Source organism: Arvicanthis niloticus, unplaced genomic scaffold (assembly GCF_011762505.2).
Source record: "Arvicanthis niloticus isolate mArvNil1 unplaced genomic scaffold, mArvNil1.pat.X pat_scaffold_220_arrow_ctg1, whole genome shotgun sequence".
NCBI classification, from domain to species: Eukaryota; Metazoa; Chordata; class Mammalia; order Rodentia; family Muridae; genus Arvicanthis; species Arvicanthis niloticus.
Genome location: NW_023045890.1, coordinates 99,238 through 113,906, shown reverse-complemented (window position 1 = coordinate 113,906; position 14,669 = coordinate 99,238). Strand labels below are relative to the sequence as shown.

General features: G+C 36.1%; 1 pseudogene; it reads left to right on the top strand.

The window, feature by feature from the left end:
• Window positions 1-9,320: 9,320 nt before the first annotated feature.
• Window positions 9,321-9,437, top strand: LOC117701722 (small nucleolar RNA SNORA17; annotated as a pseudogene).
• The last annotated feature ends 5,232 nt before the right edge of the window (window positions 9,438-14,669 follow it).

Below are 14,669 nucleotides of genomic sequence, written 5' to 3'. Positions count from 1 at the left end.
ATGTCAATTTAAGTTGGAGGACTTTACAACGTGTCTGTAATGAATTCTAGATCAGAAAGAGATCAAAATGGTAGACGATCAGAATCAGTGGAGGGTTGTGGTTCCTTAATGTCCCATAACTATGATGATGAGATGCAATAATCTGAAAGGGAAAATAAAATGTACTCATTCAGATATTTAAAAAACTGAGTATATATGTATTATCTGATTTGATCTTACCAATTACTGAGGTCAAGCCTGCCTTGTAGTTTCTCAATTAAATAAAATTTTGTATTTCTCCAATATATGCAGAATTATTTTTTAAATAACATATTGCATAAAATGCCATCCAAGTTTATAGATTTGTGAGGATCATATTAGTTTTTAACTTAAAAATTAACTTGAAACAAAAGTGTCATATTCATATTGAATGTTTAAAATTATGTAAAACTATATATATTTTTCATTTATAGAAAAAGCATCATCGAACTATTATTAATAATTTTTGTATTTTTTCTGACTAATTATAATCTTTTATTCTCATAGAAATAAAAACTTTAAATTTGGCTAAAATAAGAGCAACTCAGCTATGCAGATAGGATGCAGCTGCAATGCTGGCTGCTAGATGGGGACTCAGTGGCCCAGGGACCGACAACACTCATATAATTATAAGTTAACAGGATGAAGACTGAATGTTCTTAGAGTTCATGCCCCAAGAGAATGGCATGGTCATGTCACAGAAAAGAATAATGAAATTTTGCCAAGGAGTCAATGTCATCTCTAAGAGCCACTTCTTCCCATTATAAAGAAAAAAAAAAACTTTTAACTGAGTATTGGAGCATCACAGAGGGACAAGTTGGAACTTAATGGGACTCTTCTGTGGATAGAAGCTGAGAGTCCAGGTTGGAGAACCAGATAGAGATTGCATTCTAGGGGAGCAGGGACTGAGGCCAGAAGGAGAGTTGCCAGTCTACTCTACTGGGGGCTGCTTCACTAGGAAATAGCTCTTACTTCTCAGAGAATGGAAATGTTGCTGGACCTCAAATCCAGAGGTAATGTACCTTGAAGGCATTTCAGATTCAAGACTGCTATCTTACTGTGACTCACCCTACTTATTCAACTTGCCTTCAAGAAAACAGTGTAACAACAAACCACACTTGCATTGGATTTCTGATGTTATCAGCTTTTACAGCCTAAGCTAAAGCACAGTTTTCATCCTAATATATGTAGTCTTCCTAGCCCCTGATAAATGTGTAATGCAGTTGTCTTTGAATTCTACAGAAATAAATTCTGAAGGAGAAAAAAAGTTTGCTAACTCGACTTTTACAAAAACAGATAGCTCTACATGAATTTGATTTAACCAACATTGTAGGGGAAAAGCCCCAGCTTCAGGAATCCTAATAATATGGTCTCCGTTACCCATTTAATATTGCAGTTAAGGAGCTCAGGACTAGCAACAAGTGAAAAGAACAGATTTAATTAGGGGGAAAACTAGGAAGAGACACAGATAATGGGTGTAGTGAAAACCAAGATCACTTGTGACACTAACATGAATTTGAACCATATAAAGAGGAAGAGCTGGGCAGAGGTGCTATAGGGATGTACAATTAAGCACCCCTGAATTTTGTGTAGTCTCCTCTAGCATTGTCTCCATCCTGGCTACACAAGTTGGTTGGGGTAAATCAGCTTACTAGGGGACAAGGTATTTTTTAGTAGCAATAATTACTAATGTACTAGGGTACAATCTTACTTACATTGGAAAAGGGATCCCTGTGAGGATAAGGTGACAGCATGTATGGGACCATTACTAGGGACATTTAGATGGCCATATTCATTTATTTTCTGTTGTCATGATAAAAAAAAAAAAAAAAACCAAACAACCCCCTAAAACAAAACAAAACAAAAACCCTGACAAAACACATTGAGGTTGAAGTCTTTATTTTTGACTTACCATTATAAAGGATTAACATCCATCTTAGTGGAGAAGGCGCAAGATGGCAAGAATCAGGGACAGCATGAAGGTGGGGTGAGAAAGAGGGTTAGTCATATGACACCTACACTCAGAAACCAAAAAGAACAAATCAGTCACACAATCACACCTCAGAGCCTCGCCCCAGTGGCATTCTTCTTCCAACATGAACCCACCTTCTAAACCTTCTATAACTTTCCCAAATAGCACTTCCAGCTGGGGACCAAGTATTCAAATGAATGAGATCATGGAGCCTATTTTATACTCAAACCACATCAAGTGCTTTTAGAAAATCTTGATTAGAACATTGACCAAATCTGACAGCTGAATAACTCCATTTCCCCTGTATTTGTGTTCTCACACTTGAAAGTGAGTGAGGCAGGTTTTCATTTTGCATATTGACTCCTTGAATCATTGGTACATCTACATGTAGAGATAAGAGAGTGAGTGGCAAAAGTAAAAGACAAGGATGCAAATTGATAACAAGAACATCAGGATTTCTTTATTCTTTTATTTATATCTGGTGAGCCCAGTGAGAGTCAATGCTTCTTAGCTAAGGCAACTTCCAAATGCTTATTATATTCATAAACCATGATATTTTATTCTATGAAAGGAAGCCACATTTTATAATGTGCTCAATATAAAAAGCATTTTAATTGTTTATCTTTTTCTTTAGTAGATTTATATACACTGTTATGTATGTATTTCAAAATAAATGACTCATGCTCCTCTTCTGATGCTTGTATATCAATATACAGGAGATAAGAGTAAGTGGAAGAAAAGTGTTGGCATTCTCAAAAGATAGACTGTGCCACTTACTAAAAGAATAATTTTAAGGAAAACAGGCAACTCCAAAGTATTTAATAGAAATAAGAAAGTGGATTGGCAGGGAAAAGGGCAGAAAAAAATCTAGGTATTGGGTAAATCTCCCACCAACACTATCCATCTCCTTTTTCTGGCAGAAATATATAATTGACCTTAATCATATATGGCAAGCTCCTACATTTTCTTTAAGCAAACTAGTCTTACATAAATTAAATCATGCAATTTACATACATAATTTATATATTTTGATAAACAACAACATAAGGAATATGGAAGGACTTTACCTTAACTCATGTTTCTGGAGGTCATCAGGATTTCTGTGTTTCTATAAAACTAAAGACCATTCATCAGCTCATAAAAATTTAGAGTTTTATCATTTTTAGAGTTGTGAAAAATGCAGTTGGTATGTAGTTCAATGGTAGACGCACACTTATGGATCTGGGTTCAAATTCCCAAATAAGAGAGTATTTCAACAAAGTCAACAAATAATTTCAGCAAGCATATTTCTACCAGTTATGACTGACAAATTTATAATCTCAATCCTTATTTAATGATACTTAAAAGAAAAATTCTATATTAAAGAAAAAAATCACAGAAATATTTATAGGAGCAATTTAAATATGAATTTACAAGCACAGACTTACAAGGTAGAAATGATTTTGTCAGTTCAAAAATAATTTATAGATTTCTATTGACTTTTAACTTTTGGGAAACTGAAATAATCTTGTAGACTTCGCTAACTTATTCTAGAATGTGTGAATATAAAAGAAACTATAATTGCAAAATATTTCAGGCAAAGGATATAAATATTCTCTTTCTCTAAATTCCTTCATTTCCTTCTTATTTAGTTTTTTTCTTTTAGGAGTCATATGTTCACATAAGATTGAAGATGTACAGTTCTTTAAATATAAACATTAGGTTGGCCTTGGTTCCATGCACTAATTTTGATACTTATTGGCTCTATAGGCTCATGACCCTGATATAATCACTGATTGTACCTCTTTATACATTATATTTCTGTGTGAAGATGTTGCCATACCAGTACATTATAAAGAGATGAGACTTCAGTTTAAGGTCTATGGAGATCAAATTTGGCATCATCTAGATTGTCAACTGTGATAACATGTTCAGTAACTATTTTGTACATCTTTGTTTCAAACCACTGGTTTTTACTATAGAGTTTCTTGGCTCTTCTTTAAGAATATACATAGAGGGATGTAAACAGAATCAAGTGTCCATTTATTATGCATAAGTGGATTATGCATAATAAGTATATTGAATGAATGATAAATTTGATTTATGAACGGCACTAAAGATAACAGTTCTTCAAAGATCTTTCTTGTACTATCTAATGGCACAAGATAAGAAGGGAAAGCCATGAGCATTTAATTTGGGCAGTGTCTCTGTCTCAGTCTAAGTTCTATTGCTGTGACAACAACACTATGATCTCGGCAACTCTTATAAAGGAAAACATTTAATTTGGTCTAGATTACAGTTTTAGAAATTTAGTCTATTTCATCATGGCAAAAAAAAGATGAAATTCTGCTGGCAGACACGGTGCTGAAGAGGTAGCTGAGAGGTCTAAATTGGATCTTCAGAAGTAGAAAGAGAAAGAGACATTGGGCCTGTCTTGAACATTTGAAACCCCAAACCACACCTCCAGTGACACACTTCCTTTATCAAAGCCACAACTTCTGATCCTTCTCAAGTAGTGCCACTCACTAGTGAACCAGCATTCAGAATTATGAGCTATTGGAACCATTCTTATTCAAATCTACAGAAATTTGGGCACGATTTCTTCAACTTGTGTTTCATTCATGTCTAATAATTGTGATTCTCAACTGTCATGGTGTTTCTATGAGTATTATTTAGCCTATAGCCAGGATTATAATGATATTGGAAGTTGTCAGGTTCTACTATGGCAGCCATCTTTGGCCCAAAAAAGTTTTGATTAGGCCACCTAAACAGGACTTCTGGATTATGGACATCCAATCTTCAAAAGTAAATTAGATTGAAATAGTATAAAAATTATAGTAACAAAAATAATATATTATAATTGGAATAGGTATCCTTAGGGGGACATTCCATTACAAGAAAAGTCATTACGTAAACAATATTTTCATAATATCACCTTACCAATGATTGTACTTGGGTAAGTAAAAACAAAACATTAGCTTCCTACAGAACTTTGTCTATTCTTTTAAAAGCAAAATCATGATTCTTGTACAACATTATCCATTAAGATAGAAGGTGAAAGGAAAATTAAAAAATTAAAAACAAGCAAAAGCCAAGACAAGAGACTTTTTCTGGCCAGGCAGTGGTAGTGCATGCCTTTAATCCCAGCACTTTAAGGCAGAGGCAGGCAGATTTCTGAGTTCCAGGATGGCATGGTCTACAGAGTAGTTCAGGAGAGCCAGGGCTACACAGAGAATCCTGTCTCAAAAAAACACAAAGAAAGAAGAGAGAAGAGAGAGAGAGAGAGAGAGAGAGGAGAGAGAGAGAGAGAGAGAGTTTCTAAATGTAAATGATAATATATGCCTAAAAACATGAACAAGGTAGAATCTGAATTGGGGGAGAATTTTTACCAAAGTAACTTTGTGACATATAATAGTGAATAGTTACATAAAAAGTTGAGATTGACCCTGAGTTGATAGCATGAAATGAAGTAACGACCCTAGTCTCATAAGCACAATTAAGTATATTCCTCTAATCAATTAGTAGTGATCTGGAAGAGATCTGAAAAAATTCCAAATATCAGTATTTCCCTGGTTGATACTTTGATTTCAGACTGAGAGCTAAATAGAAAAAACACTTGATCAGTAATAGACTCCTGACCCATGAAAGTAGTGAGATAATAATTTTGTCTTGCATTAACTTACTAAATTACGACAAAACACATTCAGTCTATGCTCCCACATTTATATACAGATTTTACTTGTATGAGTTACAATTTTATTCATATGTGTGGGTGATCCATCATTGAATTAGGATGCAAATGAGTCTTGTCTGCTTTGCTCATTTAAATATCTAAATGCTCTAAGGGTGTAGAGAAGGGCCAGCATCTCTGAATGGCTGCCTGATGTGTTGTGCTTTTAGCTTATTTGAATGCAGAAATATTGGGTTAGAAAAGCTTTAGTTTATTCATTTTCGAAAAATGCTTTTCACAAATTACGTGTTTAGAGCTATTTACAGGAAGCATAATTAAATTATTCATGTTCACAAATGGCACACTCCTGTTACTTGATACTGAATATCTTCCGCTTTCTACTGCCATAAACAGTTTGGGTAATTGAATTCTGAAGACACTGTCAAATAGGAGAAAAAATAGAGAGTATTCAAAGGTTAAGAATAGGGATGTGAAAGAAATTTTAAATACCACATATAGTACTTGTCAATTATGATAACAAATTCAGTTAATAATATACTGCACACAACTGAAGTTATTAAATAACAAATGTAGCAAGCAATTGGGAAGAGACTATTTTACTTCTATTCCAGGATAGATCATTGTGTCATTAATCATTAAGGTACAACCTACTCCTCAGGATTAAGTAACTGATTCAATAGCCTAAGTGGCACATTCAGAAGCATTTTTGATTTTCTGGCCTATATCATAATCCATGTGGGTTTGAGGAAGAATTAGTGAAGCATTGCTTTGTGGCATAATCTTGAGAATCCAGACTTGCAGTTTACATAACATAATCTTTAGCAAGTGCTATAACAACTGTAAGACTGGAAAGGTGTTCATAGCACACACATGCCAGTGGCTACACTTCTGCTCAAGTGTAGTTGTGAATATAATTTAGTTCTATGTTTAGCCAGAAAGAGGCATCAGAATCCTTTATCAGAGATTTTTCGACAGTCACAGAATTTTAAATGGCCACACCAATGCAAGTTACTTGTTTACAAAATGTAATATGGAACATTAAAATATATAAAATATTAATGAGACCTGTATAGTAACAATGAGTACAAAATAATTCAAATTATAATTCAATGTATAAAATTTTGTTTTCCTGCCTTTTACTTTAATGTTATTATAATTTAGAAACAATCATGACTAATTCCTGAACATAAAAACCTGAGAGAATTCAGTGCACAATGATTGGATCATCCAGACAGATTTAGGTTTTTCCAAGACCATACACTAAACACACAGGGTTATTGTCTTATTTTCATGTTATCTTTCTCTAAGATATGAAAACATGCTGTTTAAATTGTAAGATCCTTCTTGCAACTCTGGATTTTACTTTCTAAGCATAATTATAATTTACAAATTTAAAATAAAATATACATGTTTAAATTCTAAATTTGCAAAGTCTTATTGAAATGAAGAGATTTTTTAAAACACAATTAAAAAAAATAAGCAATGAATTTGAAAGAGGGTAGAACAGGTACACAGGAGAGTTTGCAGGAAGCAAAGGGAAGAGATAAATGACATCACTATAATCTAATCAAATATGTCTTTAAATAAATATTTGAGTACTATATACATTAATACAATGTGATCTATTAGAAAACTACTCATTTTGAACTGTGTTGGAAATAATTAGTTATATGTGTGGAAAGAGAACCTATGTCCTGTCCTTGTCTACAATTTCTATTTTTAGTCTTATTCTACTCTGTCTACATTTGTATAAATTGTCATATTCTGGACAGAGACCATACCATGCTTTCTTTGAAGAAATATCAGTATGTTCATAACTGTACATAATCTTTTCCCATGTCTGAGTCAGGCAAAGGACCAGTCCTGTAAAATAAAAGTCCTGGCTGAACTTATCTATCACACTTGCCCTTCAGCTGTTACACTCAAACCCAAACCGTACTCTCTAATAGTCAACAAGAGAGAAGTGAATGGTAAATATCACCTCAGAAGCTCTTTCAACAGACTCTGTCTACGGGGAGAGTGCTTTGAAATATTTTTGGGGGTGTGGTGGAAATGGTTTTAGACATCTTACTTTTTGATAGGAGGTTATACCCTACATGTCACATATTGCTTGCAAATGTCACCCATATTTCTAACCCTCTCTTCTTTTCATGGGGCTTTCGTTTGGTATTTTTTTTCCGTTATAAAGAAATGCACCATTTTTCTCTGCATGTTGTAGGTGAGGCTTTAATTCATCTACTGTATTTATTTCTGGGATCTTTTTGTTTATAAGGTATAACTAGTAGACAAGCCATTCCACCATTGCCCCTGGTTGTCATAACATAGCTAAGATATTTTACTAGACAAGACATTTCACCATTCCACCCAGTTGTCGGACATAGCCTCTACAAATGACATCTATATTAAAACTATACAGTGTAAAACTCTGAGAAACATAACTTCCCATTATTTTCTAAATTCAAGATACCATTATAATACCCAAAGGTCTTTTAATATGTTTAGCAATGACTGCAGAAACACTCATTATAGATTTTTTCACTGTCAAGGACAAAAATAAAAGGATTCTACAATGTGAAGCCCTTGATTTTTCTCTCCCGGCCTCACAATGGACAGCTTCTCTTGAGATGCTGTCATCGCCTGTGGATTGCAATTTGCCACATTGAGAAGTGCACTGGGGCTCTGAGAGGCCGGTGCTTCCCCATGCTGTTTTGTGAATGGGCTCTCAACTGTCAGCCTAGTGTGTGTCAGATGAGGTCGGAGCATGCAGCACTGAAACTATGCTGTAAGATACATTCTAAAGGAATCTGCAATGTATTTAGACAAAGCCTGTGGGAGAATGTGACCAGCCTTTAAACAAAAGCAAAGATGGGTTAGGGAGATTTTTCAGGGTGTGATATTAGGTCTCTTGAAACTAGTAGATATACTTACTCAGATGTTCAGGGTTGCTTAGAGGGAACCCTTTGCTGTGTCACCAAGACTTAGCAGTTCCCAGTGGCTTTTTAATAAGAATCATTATTCATGAAATCCTCCGACGCAAGTGTCTCACAATCTAGCTCACCACAGCCTACCACACCATTCTTGGCACTGTTCCTACATTAAAACTTTTATGACCACAGATCCACTATTTCTCAGATGTCCTTCCCTAATGGGTATCCAAATTAACTTTTAGAAACTGAAGCTGCTCATACCAAACAAACAAAACAGCAACAAGCCAATCTGACCCCCTCAGCAAACATATCTCTATATACATGTAGAATGTTCCATGGATATATATATATATATTATATATATATATATATATATATATATTGGAATGTTTATTAATTATAAAATTGTAACTACAGTAAGATAAAAATCAAGTTGTCATTTCTCTGATGAAATCAGCTTTCCTATATTGACAATCATGTGGCTTCTGAGGGAGGAGGAATCAATTTTCTATGCAGGTCTGCCCGACTGATGGTCTATGCTGTAATTACTGAACCCATAACCATTCAAATTTTGGAGCATTTACTGAACTCGGTGGATATAAATGAAAAGAAAACATGAATGGGTAATCATGATCTATAGAAAAGGGTGTTAGAGAGGGAAATTGACATGAATGCGATTAAGGTACATACTACACTATATTAAATTTTTAAAAATAAAAAAATAAGAAAGGACCTCAAGGGCCTCGCAGGTATGGCTGTTGTGTCACATGTGTGTCATGTGACAGGGAAAAAGAGTCTATGCTCAGGATTCTGACCTTTGAACACCTGAGTACCCTAATACTCTGAAATAAAAATATGAAATGAGTCTGAAACTACCACCACTCCATGATGCACTAGCCTTTGTGTTTAGGGTAGACCATGCCTCAGATGACCTCAAACCAATGTCATAAGGGACAGGCATGGTGTAGCACTACTGTGACCACTCTTGAGATGACCACAGAGACTCAGAGACCCTGAGCATCAGTAAGAGGATTAAGTAAGCAGTGAAGAAATAGAAGAGAAGAGAAGGACATGGGCATATGAAGAAAGGCACGACTGGGGTCTGAAAGGTATGAGAAACGGCCTGACTTGAGTAGTCAGTGATGCTACCTGGGACCATGTAGGGGTCTTGGAGTGTGCAGCCACCTGGGACTATGCCTGGTTTCATAGCCTGAAGCTTGTCTGTTACCAAAGACCAGGAAGGTTTTGGCTATGGGCCTTGGGACATGCCGTTGCCTGCAGGCTTCGAAAACATGGTCCCTACTCCTTGCTTGAACATCTTGGGAGAGTTGGCCCTGGGAGCAGGAGATCAAGAGAGAGCTTACCATTCTAGCTGGAGACATGGCCCTGCATATCACTCAAGAAGCACAGTAGAGCTGGCCTTGGTTTTAGGATTTGCAGGTGAGCTAGCCCTGAGTATGAGCATGGTGGAGCTGGTCCCCTGACATTCAACTTCAGTGCATTGACATGGTCAAGGGAGAGATGCCCTCCCTCATGTCTCCTCACCATCTGCATAAAGGCAAAAGACCTGGCCACGTGGTTCAGGGAAACAGGAAAAATGGACCTGCCTCTCACCTACTTCAACACTCAAAAAAAAAAAAAACAGGCCCTGCGCTTCCCCTGGGCAACATAGGAGAGCTGGCCCTGGATTCAGGGCGTTGCAGGTGAGCTGTCCTAGAAGGCATGAGCATGGGAAAGCAGGCCTCTGCCTCTTATCTGCTGTTTAGTGGAATGAGGAAAAGATGCTGTCCTCCCTCCTTTGTACCTTGCCACCTACAGCAGGCAGAGAGCTGTCCCAGGTGTCAAGAAATTGCGGGGAATGGAGCCTTACACTTCAAGGCAGTATAATAGAGCTGGTGTTGATGGTGGGGCACTGATAAGCCAACTCTGAGGGAATAAAAGCAGATCTGGCTCTAGACCTTGCTGCCAGTGGTGGTGGCTGGACCACAGACTGCAGAGCAGGAGAGCTCACTGTGACAGTATAGGTGAGAAAGAGCTGGCTGCTGGGATGATCAGCTCAGATTCCTCTTCTGGCCAGGCCCAAGACTTTTGAATTGTCTCATCCTTATAGCTACTCCATGGGTGACCGGCTGAAATATTTGAAGGGGCTGGTCCTACAGATCCAAAACTGTAGGATCTCCATGACACAGGGCAACAGGATATCTTAGAGGGGTTCAAGGGAGGTTCCAGCTTTGATAGTTGTGCATAAGCCAGGGGCCTCATACCAGACCAAGGACTCATTGCAATAAACATTTGCAAGCAAAGACACATGGGAAAATGTATACTGTAGGACAAACTGTGACACAATAGAGCTTCAATTGTTGGGCATGTTTGAAAAAGTAGAGAAATGGTATGAGGGGAAGAGAAGAGTAGGATTTGGATACATGATGTTCAATTCACAAACAACTACTAAAGCTTTAAAGTAATGTAAAATAGAAGACAATTCTGACTGCTGCTTTGGGTGTGTAATAACTTTCTATATATCTCAAATTACCTTTAAAATAAATACTATGACCCTAGGTACTGTCCTTGAGCAGGATGGTTATGTTAAAAAGTCAAGATCCTAGAATGGCATCCAGGCAATGTTCAGCACTCATGGGAACGGAGCAGCTAAGTTGTGATGCAAAAAGGAGCCATGTTGAATCCATGTTTTACAACTTCCAGAAGGCTACCAGGAAGAACAATGGAGAACACAACAAATACAGATTCTACTTTCTATTCTTAGCTGAATCAAGGATGGGAAAGGATTAATAATCATCTACTACTAAGAGGAAGGAAGCAAAAATGTGAAGAATAGAAGGAAGAGGAGCCAAGTATAGAGAAACAAAGAAATGAGACGACGACACAAATAGAGATAATCTTCATATATGGCAGCTTTCTCTTCCCTCCTTTATTCTTCATTACCTTCCTTCCTTACTCTATCTCCCTCCCTCCCTTCTTCGTTTCCTTCATTCTTTTCTTTCTTCTTTTTTCTTTTTTTCATAAAGTTTAACTTGTAGCACAGACTATCCCTAAGGAGAAAATCCTCCTGCCTTAGCCTCCTGAGTGCTAGTATTATAGATGGGTGCTATTAAACATTACCTGTTAGTTTGTCTTTCTTAGAGGATACAACAAATGAGATTTATACTGAGGAGCAGACAAAATGAACAACAGAAGTCCCTGCAACAAAGGAGAAGACCTGAAAGACTTATGCAAGTAGAGAGGCACTTTTTAGCAGAATACACAACTTTCTAGTAAGAAATAATGCATTAGTAGCAGAAATGCTTGTCACATTTTAATTACTCAAAGTTGCTACTATAGTCTTTGCATGAAAGGTTTATGTTAGAGAGCAACAAATAAAATTGAACATTTTAGCATTCAAGTATTTAATATTGATGAGACCAACTATTTAGTAGGTCAAGCCCAAAATTTGTTATTTCTCTTTTATAATGAGACAGTGAACACAGGAGAGATGGTGGCCTAGTTAGGGCAAATTGGAATAAATGAACAATTATGGTTAAATTAGCACATGGTTAGGGACTTGTTAGGTGATAGAATTAGAAATAGTGCTCGGCAAGGAAACGATGAGTTACCTTATAATAATACCTTTGCACTCAGTTAGAGGAAAGTATAATTAGAAAATGTACCTAAATACTGATCAGCCCGAGGCCAATAACATAAAATCACATCTTAACTTAGTATGCAATTAGAGTATGTATATCAAAAAAGTAATTACAAATTGGAGTTTTTACTGGTCATTATACTGACAGACATTCAATAGAGTGTTTTACAAATATTAGCTGATACATATACACACGTAAATACTGATATACACAATAACTCAACTAAGACAAACTACAAAAACAAAACAAAAAAAAAACAACTCTGAATTTTCTTCAATATATGGAAGTACCAGAACTTGTCAAAATGAATGTTCTTAATATCCATTAAAATTCAAAATGCATACAACCAGTGTGATTAAAAGCATGCAGCTACAGACTTCCATAGACTATTTCATAACAAAGCAAAGCAGGTAAAAAGCATATTGCTTAATTGGCTCAAGGAAAGGATAGTATCCTTTCAGATTCCTATTGTTTATAAGGAAGACGTTAAGGAAAAGCAAGTGAAACAAGTGGTTTCAAGGATGGATATGAAAAATAACAGCAGATTTCATGTGTGGTAAAGAAGATGAAAGGTGGTATGATGCAACACTGTGAGATAAATATAGAAACAGCAAGGAGACAGTGGGTGGAAGGTAGCTCTGCCAGTGTGAGCAAGGGCCACTGTGAGCAAGAGCCAGTGTGACCAAGAGCTAGTTATTTTTAAATACATGGTTTTGTATAAAGTCTAAATATGAGAAGAAGGGAGAACCAAAGGAAGACATTAATGCAAACTAAGGAAGGTCAAGCCAAAAGAAAATGAACGGGAAGGCAACTACAGTTGGAAGCCACGTTTCTGATAGGGAATAGGATGCATAGGTTAGAAAGTGGGTACCAGGAAGCCAGAGTTAGAGAGCTGATGGTAAAATAAAGAAAGATATACAAGGTCACAGTATCATAGGCCAAGAAATTCTCCAAGGCATTTCTTGTGATTCAATCAGCACAGCCACAAAGATGTCAAAGAAATGCACTTCATGGCTCTCTGAGGAAAGAAGAAAACCAAACGAGTGAAAAGTCATATGGAAAATACAAACTCATGGAAAAGCAGTCTACCTCCAGGATCATTCCAGGGTTTAATAAATGGAAACACACACATAAACACAGAACGTGAGATTTTTTTTCTTCTTATTTATTCTTTACTCGTAAAATATGTCCAGCCCCAGCCTCAGCTCTCTCCCTTCCTCCCAGGTGGTCCTCTCCTTCTCCTCAGAGATCTACTGCTCCTTCATTTCCCCTTAGAAATGAGCAGGCCTCCCAGTGACATCAAAGGAACACAATAAAGAGGTGAAGTGAGACTAGCTATAAACCTTCATATCAAAGCTGGACTAGGAAAGCGAGTAGGAGGAAAGAGGTCTCACAAGCAGGCAAATGTGTCAGAGACACTCCCACTCCCACTGTTAGGAGCCCATGAAACCCCAAGCTAAACGCCACAGCGTGTAGCCAGAGGATCCAGTGTAGACCCATGAAGATTATATATTGCTGTTTCAGTCTCTTTGAGCCACTATCAGATTTTATGTATTTTTTAAGTATATAGATAAATATTTTTTAATATTTATTTATTTTAAATGTACAATATAAATCAACATTAAAATATAACATGTAAATATTATGATATATAATATTTAATAATATATTTTATTTATGTATTTATTTTGAATATGTTAATATGAAATATTTGTTTTAAAATTGTATAAAAATATATTAACTATATTGATCTCATGATATGTCTTTAAGGAACTATTGCGTTTGTATCATGTGGAGTCTCACATGGATTTTTTTTTTCCTCAAGGTAATGCTAATTTCAAAATTACTTAGAATAGGTAATTTTTAAACAGTCTTGTAAGTACAAAGATAGGGAAAATGATTTGGAGTACAAACGTTCAAAAGAAAATTACAGAAGTACCTAGGGAGAAAAATATCTTGAATCAGAGTTAATCTTTCAAATGGATGATTTTTACCCTTAATAATTTTGTTCTTACGTTTTCAAACCATCCTATATTTATTACTAAATTGTCTATAATGCTCTTCACTATAGAGTTGAGACCTCATGGTGTGATGTGTCACTCACCAAGCCATAGTTACTCTATAAATCCCTGAGTGATACCTGTGATGTTTGTCAATGTTCTGTGGTGAGAATGTCTGCTGAGCACCACCATGTAGAGGCAGGAACTGCATGAGCCCCATGCTCAATTTTCAGAAAAGTGATTTACCTGCAGCCATTCAACATAAGACCAAGTTCGCCTGATTTTTTGATAATAGATCAATTCTACAAATATGTGTACCAATGCATGAGAAATCAGGTTGATGTCTAATTCTGCTTTCCCATAGTTTCTAAATTTTCAAATATTATCTAAGACATTTCAATTATTTAGAGGGAGAAACTTTGAATATTATGTATATAATAT